Here is a 21,226-nt window from a genome sequence, read left to right on the forward strand (position 1 = left end):
CCCAACTTCCGCATGGGTTATGTTCTAAAAATTTATAGTCTGCTTTTGGGAGCTTAGGTGACATTTCCCTGAAATAATTCTGAAATCCATGATTAATTCCCACCCTAGCCACGCAAAGCCAACTTAATCCCTAAAGTTGTAGAAATATATTTTTAAGTGTTTATGTATGGATCATCCTAGATGTCTAATCATCATATATAACGATGTTTGGGAAAGCCAAATCTTTGGTTGAAAAAAAGATACACATTTTTTTGCGAGAAAATACTTGTTCCCTTAAATTTTCGTATGAGAAGGGAAGAAATGTGACTGCCCTAATAACACATTCTTCTATTTCTTACAGTTATGGAAACAACAGTCTGCTGACTTTTTTTTTTTTCCCAAGTATAGAAGCATAGGAATCTTTTCTTCCTCTTCAGGTAGCTTAGGTGAGCCTCTTAGAACATCGGGTATAGGCCTGAGATGGATGGTAAAACAAAAAAAGTCTTTGTAAATCAGATATTTCTTTCAAAATACTCATATTTAATTTCATGTGGTAGCTTAAAAGATATAGACCCATGTAGAAGCAATATAATGCAAAATTAACCCAAATGGGTCTTACCTTCTCATTCTGATTTCCCAACCATGAAGTACTAATCACAATCTAATAGGAATACTGATCTAATAATAATTTTTAGTGAAATAATGCAACTACAAAATTCACACTCCAACCAGTCCATCGATACAATGCCACAGAGAGAATTGGAATGACTTTGAAATTCTAAATTTGGAGATGTGAAACAAATATTATCTGTTTATTTAGTGATAAATTGTAGGCAGGCTCTGTCCTACCACCTTGACCCAAAGATGAGCTAACTCAATATTGGATCAGCAGGGATTTTGTTTTTAGGCATTGTTTGCTCCATTTTGAAGGCAATAAAATGGCAGCCCATAAACAAGAAAGTGAAGTAAAGAGGAAAATGTCTGACTCAATAAGGAATGATTCTGCCTTTGACCATATTAATATAGTGCTATAAACTCAAGAAAAAGATTATTTCCCTGCTACAAAAAAAAAGGAAATAGAGAAAGAGGTCAAAACAGTAATCTTTTAAACAGCTATGTTCCAGACATTCAGTAACACTGACAACAAGAGTCTTCCCATTACTTCTTGAAGAGGGAATCGAGAGTCAACCATGAGGTTAAATGGTCTTGAGAAGATTGTCCCATTGTAAAATTGCCTAGGAGACAAATGGAATTTTCTAAAAGTCACCAGGATTAACCTGTTTGCTAAATTGAATGGATAATGCCAGGCAGTTTGAAAAATCTGGGAAAAGGTGCAACAAAATGAAGTGCAGTGTAGGAGCGTAATCCGGACCCTGAATTTTGAGCCAGGAGATCCTGGTTTTAATTTCTCTCCTATACTAATGACCTGGTCATTTGGATGACCGAGACTTAGTTTAACCTTCTGCAACTATATCTTACTTGCTCTCCAAGTCTTTTCCAACTTCAGTATGTCCCCGTATTTCAGTGACCGATCGCGGGTCTGCTCCGTCAGACACTGGCGCTTCTAGACACTAAGGAGTGTCATTTATGGTCATTCATGTTAGTCTTAAATAGCAGTAGTAGCAAGAGGCACGACTGCCATTCATTGAAAATTGACTGTGGGCAAGAGTCTATGCTAGGTCCGTTACATGCGTTTACTCACTTAACCCTCAAAATATCATTAGAGATTTTATGTAATTTGCCTGAGTCCTCCCAGCTATAAAATACTTAATGGGGAAAGAAGTAGTGAATATTGATTTTTTTATCATCTGCTATTAAATTAACTGCCATAGCAGCTTTGAATGAAAACATAAATCTAATATATTCATTCTTACTGGAAATCGGTTGTCTTGTGTGTGTTGGCAATTCCCAAAGATTTTAGTTTAGGTAACATTTAGATCCATTCACGGGTGTTATGCGTACTAAATTATGCACAAAATCATACAATATTAGAACAATTAGGGGTCTTAAAGACCATCTAGGGTTGTGCTGTCCAATATAGTAGCCACTAGCCATATGTGACGATTTAAACTTAAATTTTAATTAATCAGATTAAAAACTTACTTCCTCAGATACATGTGGCTACCATATTGGACAGTACATTTATAACACTATTTCTATCATCACAGACATTTCTTTTGGACAGTGTAGCATTAGTGACTACATTCTAATTCAACCCCTTTGTAGCAAGTAGGATGTCTTTGGTCACAAGTAGGAGAAAACCTGGCCCAGACTGGCTTAACCAGAGAATAAAAGAGTGGGGAATTTATTGGCTCACATAATGGAATAGTCCAGGCCTTGACCGAGAGGTTCTTGGGCTATTCGGGCTTCCTCCTCCTGTTATCTGCTCATCTTTCATGTCTACTCTCTCCTCGCTTCTTCCCCACTCCCTAATGCTTCAGCTTTGTCTTCAGGCCAGCTCCATTCATGGTGACAATGTCCTTGGTGTTCATGGTGACAAAGTTCTAGACCAGAGGAAGAATTTTCTTTTCCTCTCTTCCTCCCCACTCGCTAATGCTTCAGCTTTGTCTTCAGGCCAGCTCCATTCAGGGTGACAATGTTTTTGGTGTTCATGGTGACAAAGTTCTAGACGAGAGGAAGAATTTTCTTTTGGGGTAGTTAGAAGAGGGAGGGAAATAACTTCTCAGAAGCCTCAGAATACATATAGTTTTATCTCACTGACCCAAATTTGATGATGTTTATCTCTGAGTAATCCTTATGGTGAGAAAGATAGAATGTTTAAGATAGGCCTAATCAATCAGGGTCAACCCCACTGCAATTAACTGAAATTTCATGACTAATGGCCAATGGATTTGCAAAGAGATTCCCCTCAAAAAAGTCAGAGTGCTTTAAGCAAAAGAAGAGAAGAATAGATTATAGTGAGTCACCCCCAAAATATCCACTACACCCTTCATTTTTACTCTTTCTCCAAAATGATGTCTAAGGATGTGTTAAAATGCCATTACTAGAGTTCACAGAACTCAGACAATAGTATAGCCCGGATTTAGTTTTTATATTCCTGAGCAGCACCCTTTCCACTATGACGGCGTGGATATCTTTGGGGATATATGTGTATATATATATATATATGACGGATATCTTTGGGGATATATATATATATGATGGATATCTTTGGGTAAGTATCATAGAAGGTATAAAATTATTAGATGTACCACAGTAGTGGGAATTCAATTTCAAGAGCTTTGTCCACACCAAAGGAGGAGAGACTTCAGTGAATGAGTAACCTCCCAGCTATGCTACTCTGTAAACGGGCAATTCAGCTAACCTCTACTAGTTAAGCTTTTAACCACATTTCTCTTGCAGTCCCTATTACACAAGTCAGTACAATAGTCATCACACATGGTAGAGGTCTCTCAGTCTAAATGAATGTTTTCTAAAGTTTTTTGACAGACTAGACTAGAAGGTGTTATTAGGTGAAGAATATTGTTATCCGGTTTCACTTAAAAGGGAAGCAAATGGTGCCAATAGTCATTAGTTACATTTCTTTCAAGTCTTTTCTCTCCATTTTTAATAAATATAAAAGCTGGGTCTTATTATTTTAAATTTCTAAAGGTTATATAAATGTAGAAAAGAAAAATAACCCAACCTGCTCCTTCCCCGAATATAAATAAACGAAAGGAGTATCCATACAAGTCTGTTTACAATTTAGAACAACAACAACAAAGATTGAAAAAGACATGGCGATGAGTCCAGAATGTCCAGAATGTCCAAGCCAGTTTTTAAGGCAGCTGGCCCTTGAGTTGCTAAGTATGTTTATTTTTCCCATTCTCTTCTGAAACCATAGTTGCTACAAAATCCCAGAAACACAACTGCCCCGAATCTACAGAACTTCCTTATTCCATCAAGCCCCAGTCACCAAACAGTGATTAAATGGGTGTGAAAAGTAAAACAGCCCAACATTTCTAAAATGTCACATATTTGCAATTTGACCAAAATGGAACCAAGCCTGTAGGCTTGTCTCATTACTTTTTGGCAAGGGAAAAGTGAATATTCGTGGAAATGCTCTTAAAATTGTCCTTATTTTCTTCTGAAAAATGGTATCAATTTATACAGTAAATTTGAATCCTAGTCCAAGGGGCTAGCATGCCCACTGAATAGAGATTCTCAAAGAAGACTCAACCTACCCAAAACTTCGGTGTTAGCATCATACTCTGAGGCAGTAGTCAGACAACTAACCCTACACTTCAGAACATTCTCTCACCTTTATTAGCTGCACAAGAAAGAGCTCTTGCTCCTTCAGAGTGACTACTCTGTTTCTGTGAGGCCCAGACACCAGGCTTTTCAGGACAATAATTGCAATTCTTCTCTGAACTAAATGAACCAGCCTCTTTGGTTTAAAAGAAAGCATTTTAATGACTATTGATTATGATGGGGTCAGTTCTTCTTATGTACAAATACCCATCATAGCAATCAGCAAGCCTAATATTCTACTCACAGATTCCAACAATAGCGTCTACAAAACAGTCATTTTCTTGTTTGTTTATTTGTCTTTGAAGTTCTCGAAGACGACAAGAGCCCATATTGTTGTCCCATATTAACTCCTTATTTAAGACAGCAATTGAGACTATCAGCTTAACTATCTCCAATGTCTTTCTATTTTCCTGAGGTAAGAAAAAGTAAATTAGTGAGTTGAAATCCTCTGAGCCTTTTCTGTACCCCTCATCACATACCTGTGCATTTTGGGATGAATGTTTAACAGCATTGGGACAGGAGTCTGTTCTGGGCTTTAGAGGATTATTGTATACTCATAAAATGTTATTGATGTTTAAATATTCTTATATGACTTTCAGATAATAACAGTAAGTCACTGATTATTATGAAGTAGGTGAATGCGTATATGAGTCTTTAGTCACATTTAAACCCAAATAAATATGGAACATATTTAATTTACTTATAGAATTGGTGAGGGAAACTTGACATATTCCTGAATTAGTGTCACTGCTCTGATAGAAAGGGAAACCCCTTAGCAATATTTATTTACATATTTCATTTCAACACACAACATCTTATTATGGTAAACAAACATTCTGAGCCCTTATTCCTTCTACATTATTGACAGGAGCTACTAATATCAATCGTTATACTATCAGTATCCAAGATAAGTGTTTTCATATGTTTCTTAGGGAAATGGACAATAATGAGATGCATAACAACGGTATAGTTCTGAGGACAAATATATTTTTCTGAAGAATGTTAGAAAGAATAGCATGCAGGGTGGTATTGGGGGACAATGTTGGGGATGACATCGGGGTAAATATCCAGTTCTCAAGTTTCATGTTTGTGTGGCCTTCAGAAAGCCACTGAACTCTCTGAGACCTGGTTCCTTCATCTACAAATTGAGGATAGGGGTGCCTGGGTGGTTCAGATGGTTGTGCATCTAACTTGATTTCGGCCCAGGTCGTGATCTCATGGGTCATGAGATCGAGCCTCGTGTTGGGTTCTGTGCTCAGTGGGGAGGCTGCTTGAAGATTCTCTCCTCTGCCCCTCACTCTGCACACACGGGTGTACATGTGCTCTCTCTCTCTCAAAGAAACAAATAAATCTTTAAAAAAAAAAAAGTGAGGGGCACGTGGGTGGCTCAGTCGGTTGTTTTCTGCCTTCGGCTCAGGTCATGATCTCCGGGTCCTGGGATCAAGCCCCACATAGGGCTCCCTGCTTTGCAAAGAGCCTGCTTCTCCTTCTCCCTCTGCCTGAAGTTCCCCCCTGTTTGTGCTCTATCTGTCTGTCAAATAAATAAATAAAATCTTTAAAAAATAAAAAATAAAATGAGGGTAATAATGCCCCTCTTCTCTTTTGTGGTTATCCTAAAAACCAAATGAGGTTACTCAAATTATCTTGAAGTTTGTTAGTGATCTAATGATCAAAGTCAATGGCTTTTCCTGTCTTTGTGCTATTCAAACTGTCTACATACTCAGTTGAGTAACCTCAAACTCTTTCTTTGTATAACATAATATTCTATTGGTTCTGCTTCCAACTTTAGAAAATTTTTCTTATCCATATCCTTTGTTGACTTCTTCCTGCATCCTAAAATTAATGTCCTCTGAAATTGTCTCCCTGGGCTTCTTCGGGCTTCTTCTCTGCTCTGTGTACATCTCTCTCTCTCTCTCCCTCTCACTGATCTCATTGTTCCCTAGGGCTAAGTATCCCCTTTAGTTGGACAATTCTCACTTTCACATCCCTAATACACAATTCTGTTCTGGGATCCACAGTTTCCAATTGCCTGATCAATCAATAGACTTACCTAGAAAGTTCACAAGTAATTGACACTCAAGATGGACAGCTATTACCACAACTTAGCTCTTGCTATTAAATTTCCTATTTCTATGAATGACACCATTTTTCTCCCTTATTCTTTCTCATGCTCAATTTTTATACTTTGCTGATTTTCCTTCTACAGATTCTTTTGTATTTATTTCCTTCCTTTGCTGATTTTCCTTCTACAGATTCTTTTGTATTTATAGCCTCTGCCATGGCTCACACTCATCTTACCTCCTGTCTAAACTATTCCAGTAGCCTCCTCACATCTTTCCTCATGCCCAGCTCCTCTCTCTCAAGTTCATTCACTACATGCCACCAGAAAAGTCTTCCTAAACCACAACTCTGGACATATCATTCTTCCAAAGCAAACACTTTTTAAAGACTCCCAATTGCACATGTAATTAAATTCAGACTTCTGATTCTGGTTCAATTTACTAACTCATTCAATGAATATTTATTGTTAAATACTGGAAATAAAAGAGCAAGCAAAACAGGCATAGTTCCTACCCTCACTGAATTTTCAGTCTAATATGGAAGACAAACATTACATGAATAAGTGAACAAAAAGTTAATTAGAATTGTGAGCACATTATGAAAGGGAAATAAAGTGTATTTCAGATGACTTCACCTGGTCGGGATGATCAGAGAAGGCTCTCCTACAGAAGTTTTATGTGTATGCATCATATACAGAGAGATTTTCATTTCCTCATGTCCTCTAAGATAATCAATCTTTCACTCAAATCAAACTACTCAGAATCCCTAATTATGCTTTCTTGTGTGCTTTGTTCATGCTGTAGCTTTTATTTATAATATATTGCACATATTTTCCAAATCCCACCTCCTCCATGTAGCCTTTCTAGTAATTTCCCCAACCAGCTGCAAGTTTTTGCTCCCTTAATCCATCATATCCCTTTATGTTTAGCTTTCTTTAAATGTGTGTGAGAGTAATCCAATGATCTTGTTAAAACCATACTTGCTTGGAGGATACAAAAATCAGTTGTATTTCTAGGTACTAGCAAAAAACAATTGGAAAATAAATGTATAGAAGTCCATTTAAAATGCCATCAAAAAATATAAAATAGAGACTTCTGCTTCCACCCCAGGTTCACTCTTCCACCTAAAACAACCAAGAAGCAACAACAACAACAACAACAACAAAATACAAACAAACCAAAAATCGAGACAAAATATGTGAAATGATGACTTTGAAGACACTGAGTATTAGGCAATGGAAGACAATAATCCCTGAGAAACAGGAAATGAAAAAGGTGAGTGATACAATGGCCTACACATATGACCTTGAGAAAGTTGGAGATCTTCTAGGTTTCCATATACAGAAAGAAAACCAGGCAAAGCCCAGTAGACTCCTTGAATTGAGGAGATGGAAGTGAGAGTCCAGAGGGATTGCGAGAGCTAGAGCATTCAGGACAGAGTAACAGAGAAGAGAGTTTTGCGTGAAAAGAGAAATCCACTTATCTAAAGAAGGTGCCCCTCCAGTATGCAAGAGAGTACCGATCAATGGATTTATATAAGGAAACTAGTTGATACTGGGAAAAGATCCATCCAAAGGGCTGATGGAACAGAACCTCTTGCATACACACGACCAGCAGTAGTGACTGTTCCCACTAGACAGACTGGAAAAACACCATAATTCAGCAGGCATTGGGTAGAGTATATATGGAGAGAAGGCTCTGGCTTCCATAGTGAGGAATAATTGAGCACAACTCTGGTTCTTCCTAACAAACTTAAAAGTAAGACCCAAATGAGTCACACTCTTCCCAAGGAAATTAGCTGCCCCTCAGAAGTATCTATAATAATATAAAATATCCAGCACCCAACAAAGTAAAACTTACTATGTCTGGCATCTGATCAAATATTACCAGGCATAAAAGAAGCAGAAAAAATAGAACTTATAATAAGAAGAAATATCCCTCAATTCAAACTGACCCAAAACCAACATAGATGTGAGAATTGGCAGACATGGACATTAAAACAGTAATTATTACTGTACTCCATATGTTCAAAAAGTTACACAGAGACATGAAAGATGCATTTTTTTTTGACATGGAAGATATTTTTGAAATATTCTGAAATTTGAAATATTCAATTTATATTGAAATATAAAAATATCTTCCATTTTGAAATGGAAGATATTTTTAAAGGACCCAGCTGAACTTGTAGAGACAAACATACAATGTATGAGCTGAAAACACTCTGGATGGGATTAACAGCAGATTAGACATTGCAGACGAAAAAATTAGGGAACTTGAAGATAAAGCAATAGAAACTATTCAAAATGAAAGACAAAGGGGGGGAGAAGAAGAAGAAGAAGAAACAAAGACAAAATCGACAAAATCCTGAAAGAGGCCAGAGGGAAAAAGTATCTGATCTATAGAAGAACAAAGATAAGAATTATATTTGACTTATCCTCAGAAACCATGCAAGCAAGAAGAAAGTGGAGTGAAATAACTAAAATGTTGAGAGAAACACCAATTTAGAATTCTGTACTCTGCAAAGTTATTTTTTTTAATTTTATTTATTTATTTGAGAGAGAGAGAGAGAGAGAGCATGCACAAGTGGGGGGCAGGGGGCAGAGGGAGGGAGAGAAGGAGGCTCCCCCCTGAGCAGGGAGCCCGATGTGGGACTCGATCCCAGGACCCCAGGATCATGATCTGAGTTGAAGGCAGGTGCTTCACCGACTGAGCCACCCAGGCGCCCCATGCAAAATTATCTTTCAAAAGTGAAGGAGAAAAACAAAAATTGAGAGGATTTGTGGCCTGTAGAAACATTAAAAGAAGTTCGTTGAAGAGAAGGAAATATTACAGGTAAGAAATTTGGATCTACATAAAGAAAGGAAGAGCATCAAAGAATAAATAAGTGAAAGTAAGATAAAAACTTTTTTCTTATTTTTAATTGATCTGATAATAGCTTACTGAGAATAATAATAGCAACAATGTATTCAATTATGTATGCTTATGTATATATCATATATATATATACACATATATATACACATATATATGCCTATGTGTCCTTATATATAAGTGAAATGAATAACCTGAATGGTACAAAGGACAGGAGGAAGAATTAGGATAATTTTTTTTATTATAAGGCACTCACATTACTCATGAAGTAGTATAGTATTATTGGAAAGGGGACTTGGATCAGTTGTAAATGTATATTAATAATAATTGAAAACAGGACATAACCCAAATATCCGTCAAAAGTTGAATGGACAAATTGTGATATATTCATACAATGGAGTATATTTATACTCAGAAAGAAAAGAAAGTACTAATACACACAACAATATTGATTAATCTCAAAAACAGTATGTTGAGTGAAAGAAGACAGTCACAAAGGTATAAAAACTGTCTTTCCACACGTGAAGTTAAAGAAGAAGCAAAGCTAATCCATGGTGACAAGAGTCAGAAAAGTGGTTGCCCCTGGATGTTGAAGATTAACCTGGAAAAAGATACCCGAAAGAACTTTCTGGGGTGACGGAAATGTTGGTTGTCTTGATTGGGGTGGTGATTTCATGGATGTATACATTTATCAAAATTTATCAAAATATATGCTTCATATTTCTGTATTTTATTCTACCTGGATCTTGCTTTGAAAATCAAACAAATATTAACTTTGTCATGTAACATATGAATGATGAGTGACAGTTTATAAAGCTTGTTTGTGTTCCTGAATATTTCTTTAATTTTTTAAAGTAGCCTTCCAATTTCTACTCTATTAAACCCATGTCATCTATTCAAACTTAAAATGCATGTGTTTGTAAAGACATACATGTGTTTGGTAATACACACGTTGCATGTATTTCCAAGCCTTTACTTCATTGAAGAGTTAAAAGGTTTAAGAAGTGAAAAATTGCTGAGCCATGTGTAAAGAATCCGAGAAATTGTAAAACAAATGCTGTTGAAATGATGGACATGAGATCAGATGGGCTTCCAGACAGAAGTGAAACTGCACAATAACAAAGATAGAGAAAGATGAAGACAGGGAAAAACGATTAAAAATTAGTACAAGAATTAAACACCCTAGGACTAATCCAATAGAAGCAATGGATATGAATAACCAACAAGAAATGATCCGTGTGGAGGATCGTAACTCAGGAAATATGCATTACAACTGTGAGCCCTGCAATGACCTTGGGTCCTGTTCTCATACCACGCATACCTCTCATTCCATGGGACACAAATATGCCTTTCATATTAGAAAGAAGACTATTTCCTATATGCTCAGCCTTTCCAGTGGCCATCAACAAGGGCAGAGACAGACATTTGGACAGAAGCTACTTATATTTTCTAAAACCTTTACTTCTTCCCTGACAACTCTACATCATTCTTTGAAGGTTTATTCATTGGACTCATTATGTGCTGTATTTGAGAACAAAATACTTACGTGAGTTTATCATAAATATATAACTTGAGAATTAAGTGTTAATATAATTATTAATTATTAAGATCTGCTGGAATGGGGGATATGATGCTGCTATAGCCATTTTATTATGGTTTGTTTTTATATCAGAGTTATTTGCTAGCTTTATTTTCTGCTCAGCTATAAGCAAGGGGAGGACAGGGATTGTTGCTTTTACTCACCTATGTAACTGCTTCAGAGCCTTGAACACGACTTCGGGTTAACATTTACTCTATTAAAATTAATGGAATTGCCTTTCACGTTTCCCTCTTCATTTCCGGAGCTCCAGTGTCTCTGGCACTAGTTTTTCTAATCTGGATCCTTCATTACTCTTTTCAGTGTGTTTTGAAGGTGAATACGTGAATATTTTTTATTCATTCGTGCATTTCTTACTTATTTCTTCCCTCTTTCCCAAGGAGTTCAACAGCTAAATAGATAAACTGTTTCCATTTGTGGTATGAGTCCTATTTTCTCTATGATTTCCTCCAAAAGAAAGAGCAATAAATAAAACAGGGCAAACATGAGCTGTGTCAACATGGCAAAACACCTGCAGAACCACAGCGTAATGCTGACAAAGACTTACGCAACTTTGTAACGATTTGTCCTGGATCCAACAGTAAGATTTCCCTGACAGTAACTCTCTCCCTGCCAAAGAGAGCATGACCCTCGAATCTGGTAGAGAAATTGAGTATAATACTGTACTGTTGCTTCTGGGAATGACTGAATAAAATATGTGGTTAGAATCTTGGTCTGGAAAAGATGCTGTACACAGATTAATATACAACACAGAAAACTATTGTAGCGATTGCAACTAAAATATATTATAGGATCCGCAGTTTTACATGTAGTGTCGTCCCTCTTCCACCAAACACACACACACACCAAACCAAACCAAAAGGGTGGCTGCGATTATCTTTATGTACAGATAAAGAAATGAGCTGTGAGTGGGCGCCTGGGTGGCTCAGTCGGTTAAGCGACTGCCTTCGGCTCAGGTCATGATCGTGGAAGTCCCAGGATTGAGTCCCGCATCGGGCTCCCCGCTCAGTGGAGAGTCTGCTTCTCCCTCCAACCCTCCCCCCTCTCATATGCTCTCTCTCTCTCTCTCATTCTTGCTCTCTCAAATAAATAAAAATCTTTAAGAAATGAGCTGTGAGTAATGAAGAAATTTACTTAGTCACAAAATCCTATCCCTCCTTGATATTTCTGACTCCTGTGCATTAATCACCTACTTCAATTAATGAAATGTGTAGTGTTACTGCCTGTTCCTCAGTTTTAATACTATATCATTTAAAATTCATTAGAGTGACTGCTGGTTTAAAAATTTCTCTCAATTGTCCCCTAAAATAGCTAAGAAATTACAGAAAGAGGAAGAAAAAATTATCCGAGGAAAATTAAGACAGATATACGACTTACCAGAATCCGGGGGAAATCTTGACTAACTGAAAAGTAGATTTGGCAAACATTAATGAGAAATACTGAGTGCTTTCCGTGTGCCAGGCACTGTGCTAAGTACTGGGAATACATCATAAACAAATAAAGTGAGAATCAGTCCTTACAGAGTTTATAGTCTAGCTCAACTGATTATAATCTCCCAGACATTGCTTTGTAGTATATCTAAACCACTTGAAAAGAGGTAGAACATGATTTTTATCAACCTTGTTATTCCTGTACCTGTATTGGTATCAGTCGGAACGTTGGGCAGGTGGATCCTGACCAGTGCAGCAACCAGAGTACTCATTCTTCCTTCTTGCTCTTTGCATCACTCTCCTTCCCCGCGCTTCTTTCTATATTTTTGCATTGACTGAGATGGATAAGCCCTTAGCATAGTACTTGAGTCAGAATAAGTTCTCATCAATGTTCGCCATTTTCATTATCATTTTTATTTTTATAACTCAGAGCTGATTATAATTCTAGAGTGTGATTAGACACAAGGTAGGGCTCAGGAAAGCTGGTAGTAGTATATTGCAGGTGTAGAATCCATGTGTAAAGTTCCAAAGGTGGAGGGCCAAGATTGGAGAATCCCAGTAGGAGTGCTATATTAGTCAGGTTCTCCAGAGAAACAGAACCAATAGGATGTATATAGAAAGAGATTTATTATAAGAAATTGACTCGCCCAGTTTTGGAGGCTGAGAAATCCCAACATTTGCATTTGGCAAGCTGGAGACTCAGGAGAGCTGATGGTGTAGTTCCAGTCCAAAAGCTGGCAAACTTGAAGAGCCAGCATTTCAGATTGAGTCCAAAGGCAGGAAAGAAAGCAATGCTCTTGCTTGAAGGCAGTCAGGCAGGAGCAGTTGCCTCTTACTCAGCCTTTTTGTTCTATTCAGCCCTTCAACTGATTGGACAAGGCCCACCCACATAAGGGAGAGTAATCTGCTTCACTCAGTTTACCCATTCAAATATTAATTTTATCCAGAAGTACCCTTATAGACACAACTATAATAATGTTTGACCAAACGTCTGGGCACCCCATGGTCCAGTCAAGTTGACACATAAAATTAACCATCACTGGTACCTAGTGGGGATGTTAATTTTTCAAGCAAGCCATAGTTTCAAAGTACAGGGGGTGAGATAAGACTAGTAGAATCACAATAAGCGCAACTCTAAAAACTGGCAACTGAACACTTTACCTACTCTCAAACAATAGATCTAAGAAGGGAACACGATCTTCCCATACATGTGTAGAGAGAGAGGACAGGGCAGTCCCCACTGCTATCTGTTAACAAAAAAGGATGACTAAATTTCAACTTACTCAAGAATGAACAACGGAAGGAAAATAAAGGTCTATAAAAAATATAGTATAAAACTAGGGGGAAAGAGTAATCTCCACAAAGTTCTGAAGAATTTCAGGAATCTCTTTGACTTCCTCAACAGAGTGCAGAAAGAGGCAGTCACAATGAATGGGAGCCGAAAAACCAAAGAGGAGAGAAAAGGACCAAAAGATGACAGGATGGGATAAAAAGGCAAAGGGAAAGGCAAATGTAACGGGTAAAATAAGATAAAGTAAAAATAAATAGTACAGATAAAACTGTTTTTCATTTATGAAGGTAACATAATGACTTCCCTGAAATTGCAAGGATTAAGAAAATATCTAGTGGGAAAAAAAAAAGAAAATATCTAGCGTTTCTGCTCTTAGTCATTGCTGTTACTTAAGATTGCCCTGGGCATTCTAGTCATGACATAAGACAAGAGAAATAAACAGATATAAATATAAGAAAGGAAGAGAAACAGAAGCTATTAGAGCTGAGGGAGTTGCATAAGTTGTCCAATTATGAAATCAACATGCAAAATGGATCATTTTCCCATATACCAGTAAAGAGTTTGAAAACATAGCAGGCAGACATCCTAATCACAAATCACTATCCATTATAAAATACCTAAGAATAAACTGAATAAGAAACAGGCAGGAATTATATGAAAAAAATTATAAAACTTCACTGAGGGAGGTAAAAGAAGACAAATCACGGAAGAGAGAAATCTGTGTTCGTGGATAGGAAAGCATAATATTCTATTCTTACACACTGAATGTGAATTTTTCCCAAATTAAATTATCCCTTTAATACTATTTCAATTAAAATTGTAACGGGGTTTTTTGCAATGACCAAACACAAACAGCCAAAAAACAGATAAGAAAAATATTACTTAGGGAAGAGGCTCACTTTTACAGATTATCACTAATAGAGATTACAAGTAAAAAATAAATTTTCAGGGGCACCTGGGTCGCTCAGTCAGTTAAGCATCTGAATCTTGATTTTAGCTCAGGCCATGATCTCAGGGTCATGAGATGGAGCTTCGAAACAGGCTCTGCCTTGGGCGTAGAGCCTGCTTGAGATTCCCACTCTCCCTCTCCCTCTGCCCCTCCCCCACTTGCTCTCTCTTGCGTGTGCGTACCCTCTCTCTCTCTCTCTCTCAAAAAAAAAAAAAAAATTCAGCTCTGAGTTGGTTCTCAGCCTTCCAAATGCCTGGTGGACTTTGAAATCCAGCCAGAAATTTGGAATCAACATGTTCAAAGATGTCCTTCCCCAAATTGCTCTCAATTAGCCAATTAAGTCACAAATCAGATGGATTCAAACAGTTCAATACTTCTCTTCTATTTCCACTGCTTACGCTCTAAATCAGGTTTAGGATTACTACCCCATCCCTAAGCTACTGTCTGGTGTTCACAGCGATCACTTTGACTCCGTTGGCTTCTCCAGAGTCGGGCTCCAGGCCAGTGGTTCAGCCTTGAACCATGCTGTTGTTATCTGACTAATCACTCTAAAGGGGGCCCTGGTCACATGCTTCAAAACTTTTAGCCACCCCCTAGTCGTCTCCTGAATGTAGTCTGAACTGTTCAGACTATATTAGGCAAAGGTCTTCTTGACTTTATCTCTCATTAACCTCCTATCTCAATCTGTGGCCCAATTGGGGCCACTCATTGGGCACTGAGGATGCATTCCACTTTGCTACATTTGTGATTTTACCAATTCTAGAATGCTCTTTCCTCCCACCTCTACATGTCCAAATCTACTCCACCTTTTAATCTCACCTGATTTCTTTTACCTACAGATTTTCTTTCCCTCTGTCAATCCTGCGGTACCTCAAGTTATACCCCAAAGCATGAGCATTTAGAGACAAATTTTAGTCTATTTTACTAGAATATGAATTCCCTGTAGGAAATTGCTTATCCACTTGGTGTGTTCCATAGCTTCCGTCAAAGTACCTGACAAAAAGTAGATAATCATTTTATACGTTGAACAAATTAATTAATAAACATAATACAACTCACTCAACTGTAAGCTTAACAAATACTTAGTTTGAGGAAAGTGAGTGACATATACTGAGCTATAAGCTCAAAAAGACTAGAAATAGAACTTGCAAGCAATAATAGCATTTGAATAAACTTTACTTTGTGGCTTTTCAAAAATGTTTTTATTTGTATAGTGTGTTAAACCTTTTTTTTTGTATTTCCAACTTTAACTCTCTGATTTTTTATCTACAGATGTTCTTTACTTTTCAGAATTAACAGAAAGAAACATATTTTTTCTCATTTCTCATCTCAATTAGTATGGACAAGAGGAGAAAAATCCAAGAAATGTTTCATCTAAGACTTTTCACTATCCCTTACTCTTCATATCTGGTACATTTTGCCTTTGAAGTGTTTCTCAACATCCCTTCCTTGTTTTGTGACCAAGACAAAGTATTTCTCCTCTATCCTTTGGATTACTGCAATGTCCTCATAACTGCTCCTAGCCTCCCCTCAAATATATCCTCCACAATATCACCAAACTGATCCATCTACAATATGGATTTGTGTTAATTGAGTATGAAAGTCTACTTCTTAGAAATGAATCTAGATTTGATGATAGAATCTGTGAACCTAGACGAAGTCAACCAAGGGACATATGTACACTGAGAAAAGGAAAGGCTGAGGACAGATCAGTGAGGATCATGTGCCTTCATGGGGAAGCAAAGGAAGATGGACCTATGTGGGTGAATTAAGAGCAATAGCCATAGAAACAGGAGGAAAATCATATGATAGTAGTGTCATAAACACCAGCAGGGCCGATTCAAGAAAGGAGTCGTCAACAGTGTCAAATGGTATAGAAACTTGAGTAAGATAAGAATTAAAATGCCCACAGAAGGTAGTCTAAAGGTACAAATTTCCAGTTATAAAATAAATAAGTCCAAGGGATATAAGGCCCAGCATCACAACTATAGATAATAATACTGTGTTACATATTGGAAAAGGTGCCAAGACAGAAAATCTTAAAGGTTTTTAATCACACAAAAAATTTGTAACTACACGTGGTGATGGATATTAACTAGACTTATTGTGGTGATCATTTCACAACATACCTGAATATCAAATCATTGTTGTTCACCTGAAATTAATGTAACATTATATGTCAGTTATATCTCAATTAAAAAAGCAAATAATCACCCATCTGGATGCAAAAAAATTATAAGAAAGTAAATTGCTTAAGCATTAAAATAGTAATTTTAATGGGTATGTTATAGCAAAATCAATTACAGTTTTCAGTGAAACCAGATACCCTGACCTAAAAAGCTATATAATTCATAAGAGAAAGAAAGAAAGTGCCACTGGATTTAACAATTAAAAAGTCTGCACTCCTTAGCAAGAACAGTTTTAGAATTGTCAAGGAATAACTGAAAAGAAAAGAAGTTGAGGGGCGCCTGGGTGGCTCAGTCAGTTAAGCGTCTGCCTTCGGCTCAGGTCATGATCCCAGGGTCCTGGGATCGAGCCCCGCATTGGGCTCCCTGCTCTACGGGAAGCCTGCTTCTCCCTCTCCCACTCCCCCTGCTTGTGTTCCCTCTCTCGCTGTGTCTCTCTGTCAAATACATAAAATCTTAAAAAAAAAAGAAGAAGAAGTTGAGACATACATAGACTATTTGTTTAAGAAACTTGAAGATGCGAGTAAAGAAAATAGTTGAAGGATTCATTTAATTTTGTTTTGAAATAGAAGACTTGAAGATATTTACTTTGTACCTCCGTTAGCTATCGCTGCATAACAAACTACACCAAAACCTAGTGACAATACCAAAAGTTCACCAGGCTGCAGGGCTGTTGGGTGGTTTTCCTGATCTAAAGCACGCCCAGCAGGTCTTGGCTGTGCTGGCTCAGGCATCAGCTGTTGGCTTGTGTGTAGGCTGAGGACTGGCTGGTCTAGGATGGTTTCAGCTGAGACGATTCACCTCTGCTCCGTGTGTCTGTTGTCCTGCAGTAGGCGAGCTGGACTTGTTCATATGGTGATGGCAGGGTTCCAAGGAAGAGAATAGGAGCACACAAAGCTTCTTGAGGCCAAGACTCAGAAGTGGCACCTTGTCACTTTACCTGTGCGCGATTGGCAGAACAAGTCATAAGGTCAGGTCAGAGTCAATGGATGAAGAAACCAACACCGTCTCTTGACAGTGAGAATTGCGAAGTCACCTTGCAAGGGACATGAATAGAGGGAAGGGTAGAGAATTGGCACCATGGTTGTAGTGAGTCGCCAATTCATACCCTGTTTCATATCCCCCAGGAAAGGCAGGGACTTACTCTGCAGTAAGAGTGGGTTTCTTGATCAGCCAGTCTGCTCCTATTCTGTGATTTGCAAAGATCTCCCCTGTCAACTGATCTCAAGAGTCGCAACCAAGAGGGGTATTGTGGAGGCTTCATCTTCTAAGAAGGGCCAGGATTCAAACCCCCTATGAATTTTCACATTTCAAGAAATGGTTCAATGTCCTATCATGGCAATTCTATAACTTCATAATTTTTAAAAGTAAGTTTGCTCAAAAACAAGTTTCTTCCTATTGTCCATGATTTTGGGAAGACTGAGATCATCCTTTATGAAATATATCCATCTAGGGGCGCCTGGGTGGCTCAGTCAATTAAGCATCTGACTTCGGCTCAGGTCATGATCTTGGGGTCCTGGGAGTGAGTCCCAGATTAGGCTCTGTGCTCAGCAGGGAGTCTTTCTCCCTCTGCCCCTTCCCCAACTCCTGCTCTCTCTCTCTCTCTCTCAAATAAGTACATAAAATCTTTAAAAAAAAAAAAAAAGAAAAGAAAAAGAACTATATCCCTCTAGTTATTCTCAAGGTGCTCTACTGATCTCTTTTATAGAAGCTGAGGAAACTTATGTTAAGCATTTTCATGTTAGTATCTTCAAACATAATTGTTTATTTAGGAGAGAAGCAATTTTCAAATGGTTTTATTCCTTAGAATCAGCTGCCATTGATCTGCCATCACTTCTAGTTTATTTGTATGCATTGTGATAGTATCTGTATTAATGCATGTCTATTTTAAGATATTTGTTTTAAAAGGCTGTAGCACTTTCATTGTAAAATGTCAGCCTTGATGAATTATAACTCTAAAAAGTTTTTTTAGAAAGATTTGTTTTATTTATTTTAGAGACAGAGCGTGAGCAGGGGGAGGGGCAGGGGGAGAGGAAGAGGGATGGAAGCAGACTCCCCACTGAGTGCAGAGTCTAACCCAGGGCTTCATCTCACGACCCTGAGATCATGACCTGAGCCGAAATCAAGAGTTGGACGCTTAACCGACTGAGCCACCCAGGCGCCTCTACAAAGTTTTTATATACACAAAAATAATGTTATACTTTCATGTAGTATTTCAGTTTATGCTTAAAAGTAAATGTGATCAATGTATATCTGTAAGGACTGATGGATTTTATTCTATACCATGTGAATGTCATCCACTACTCTAAATAGCTTACAAAAAGAAAGACTTGCCAAAATTTAGGGTCCCGAAAGACTATAACTTATTAAATTGTGTCTTCAGTTCATTGGATACATAATTGGAGTTGTGCCCGAGAGCTATGATATTACATGACATTTCATGTTGAATATTAAATGAAAGTTAACATATGTATATTTTTGATTGACAGGCTACTACTTAGGAATATAAATTTTAAAAGCCTCAAGGACATGTTAGCCCAAAGATAAAATACAAAACGCACGGCCACTTCAGAAAAGACCTTATCAGCTGTCCTAATGGCTCTTTTCATGGTCTGTATGGTGGCTGTCCCAACAGTGAGAAATAACCTGGATTCCTCTCTGGAATATTGTAGCACTAAGGACATCACCATTGTCTCTTTCCTGTGGCTTGAGTTTTTCTCCTTCACTAATTTATTCTTCAGCACTTCCTCTGTCTCATCAAAGAAGCCTACAGTTCTTTTAAAATCAGTCAGCAAAAAAGGATTTCAAGCATAGCTATGTAAATACATTAAAGATCTTGTGGGTTCAGTGTTCAGTTACAATAACAGCCAAGACTGTTCCTTGTTTTCCTCATCATTCTCCTGGGCGGAGCTTGTTGTTAAGAGATACAAAGAAAAATAGCATCTTAAATAAATACAAAATTTGATACCATGGCTTATTTATATGTTCAGATAGATCCTGACATCCCTAACCCTATTTTTTCTCCTTATTTAACAGAAACGGTGTGCTTTGTCCATGAACATCCAAACATCCAATATTCTTTGTGGTGATGCATCAATTTTTGAAAAAATTAATTGTTTTTATAATGTGCAATGTTAAAATTTTTCAAACAATATAGAAAGATATAAAATAAATCTCCATCTCACTACCTAGTCCCACTGTGCAGTGTTTTATAGTCTTCTGCCAACAAATGTTTTTCATAAATGTTTTGATGTGTAAATCACATACCCCCATATATATGTATATAATCTATTTTCCTCCTGAGATAATTCTGTATCTACTACTGCCTTGCACATCAGTGCATATATATTTGTCTAACTCATCTTAACAACCACATAATATTCTAGTTTAGAGATGTACCATAATTTATTTAACCAATCCCATAGTTATAGTTATTTAGCCAAATGTCCCCTCATAGGGGAGAGCTTTGTCTATTGCATCAAACTCACTTTAGAATCTGTGTTCTATTTGTTGTATAATAAATATGAAAAAAATATGAAAATACTTCTTACATCATTTGTAGATATCCTTTAAAGATTAGCCAATGATTGGGAAGTGGTATAAAATTATTATTATATTGCCAATGATTTGATGGTCCCTTCTTTGTCACTCACAAGAGAACATTTTCCATCTTTATACTTTAAGGATGTATTTTACAGTTTTAAAAATACTGTAGGGGCGCCTGGGTGGCTCAGTCAGTTAAGAGACTGACTCAGTCTCAGCTCAGGTCATAAGCTCAGGGTTCTGGGATCCAACCCCACATTGGGCTCTACGCTCAGTGTAGAATCTGCTTGTCCCTCTCCCTCTGCTTCTCCCCCAGCTTGTGCACTTACTCTCTCACTCAAATAAATATGTATAAAATCTTTAAAAAGATACACAAATTTTCAGAATAGTAGAATATTACTAAAAACCTTAGAAGAAGAGTAAATACTAGGAAACCTGGTTTATATCTTGGGTTTTGAGTAGAATAATCAGGTTTCAAAATATTCTCCGCTTTCTATATAGCCCTCTTTTCTTAATCTTGGAAATGACTGTAGGAATTTAGTATTAAGTAAAGAAAGCCTGTCTGGCACATGCTTAGAATTCAGAGAATCTGGACCCAATTTACCCATGACCTTGTGAATTGCTGAAACACTTGCACTTTGAGACTGGAAGAGCTTATCAAATATTTATCAAGCATGAAGAGACGCTTCCCTATACACAGACTGATGACAGCTGGGAATTGCAAGGAAAAATAAAATCCCCCAAGCAGGGTGGATATACCCAGGAAAGGTTACTTAAAAAAGGAAAAATGGGGTTGGCATCAAAATAGTTTTCTGAAATGCCAGAGGAAAGTTAAGCAAATCTTACAATTTTGTGAAACTATGTTATTTTTTACTGTTATTAATTTTATGAAATGCATTATAAATTCTATTTAAATAAAAATTATCAAACATGTTGTTTGAAGTGCTTTGCATTAGCTCATTAAACCCTCAAAACAAGGTAGGTGTTATCCCTATTTGACAGATTGGGAAACTGAGAGAAGAGAAGTTGCCCAAGGTTGCAAAGCCCGGATGTGGTTAAGCCAGGATTC

The sequence above is a fragment of the Eumetopias jubatus genome, unplaced genomic scaffold (assembly GCF_037043125.1).
Source record: "Eumetopias jubatus isolate StellerSeaLion01/CBP00866 unplaced genomic scaffold, mEumJub1_p1.0 scaffold_8, whole genome shotgun sequence".
Taxonomy (NCBI): Eukaryota; Metazoa; Chordata; class Mammalia; order Carnivora; family Otariidae; genus Eumetopias; species Eumetopias jubatus.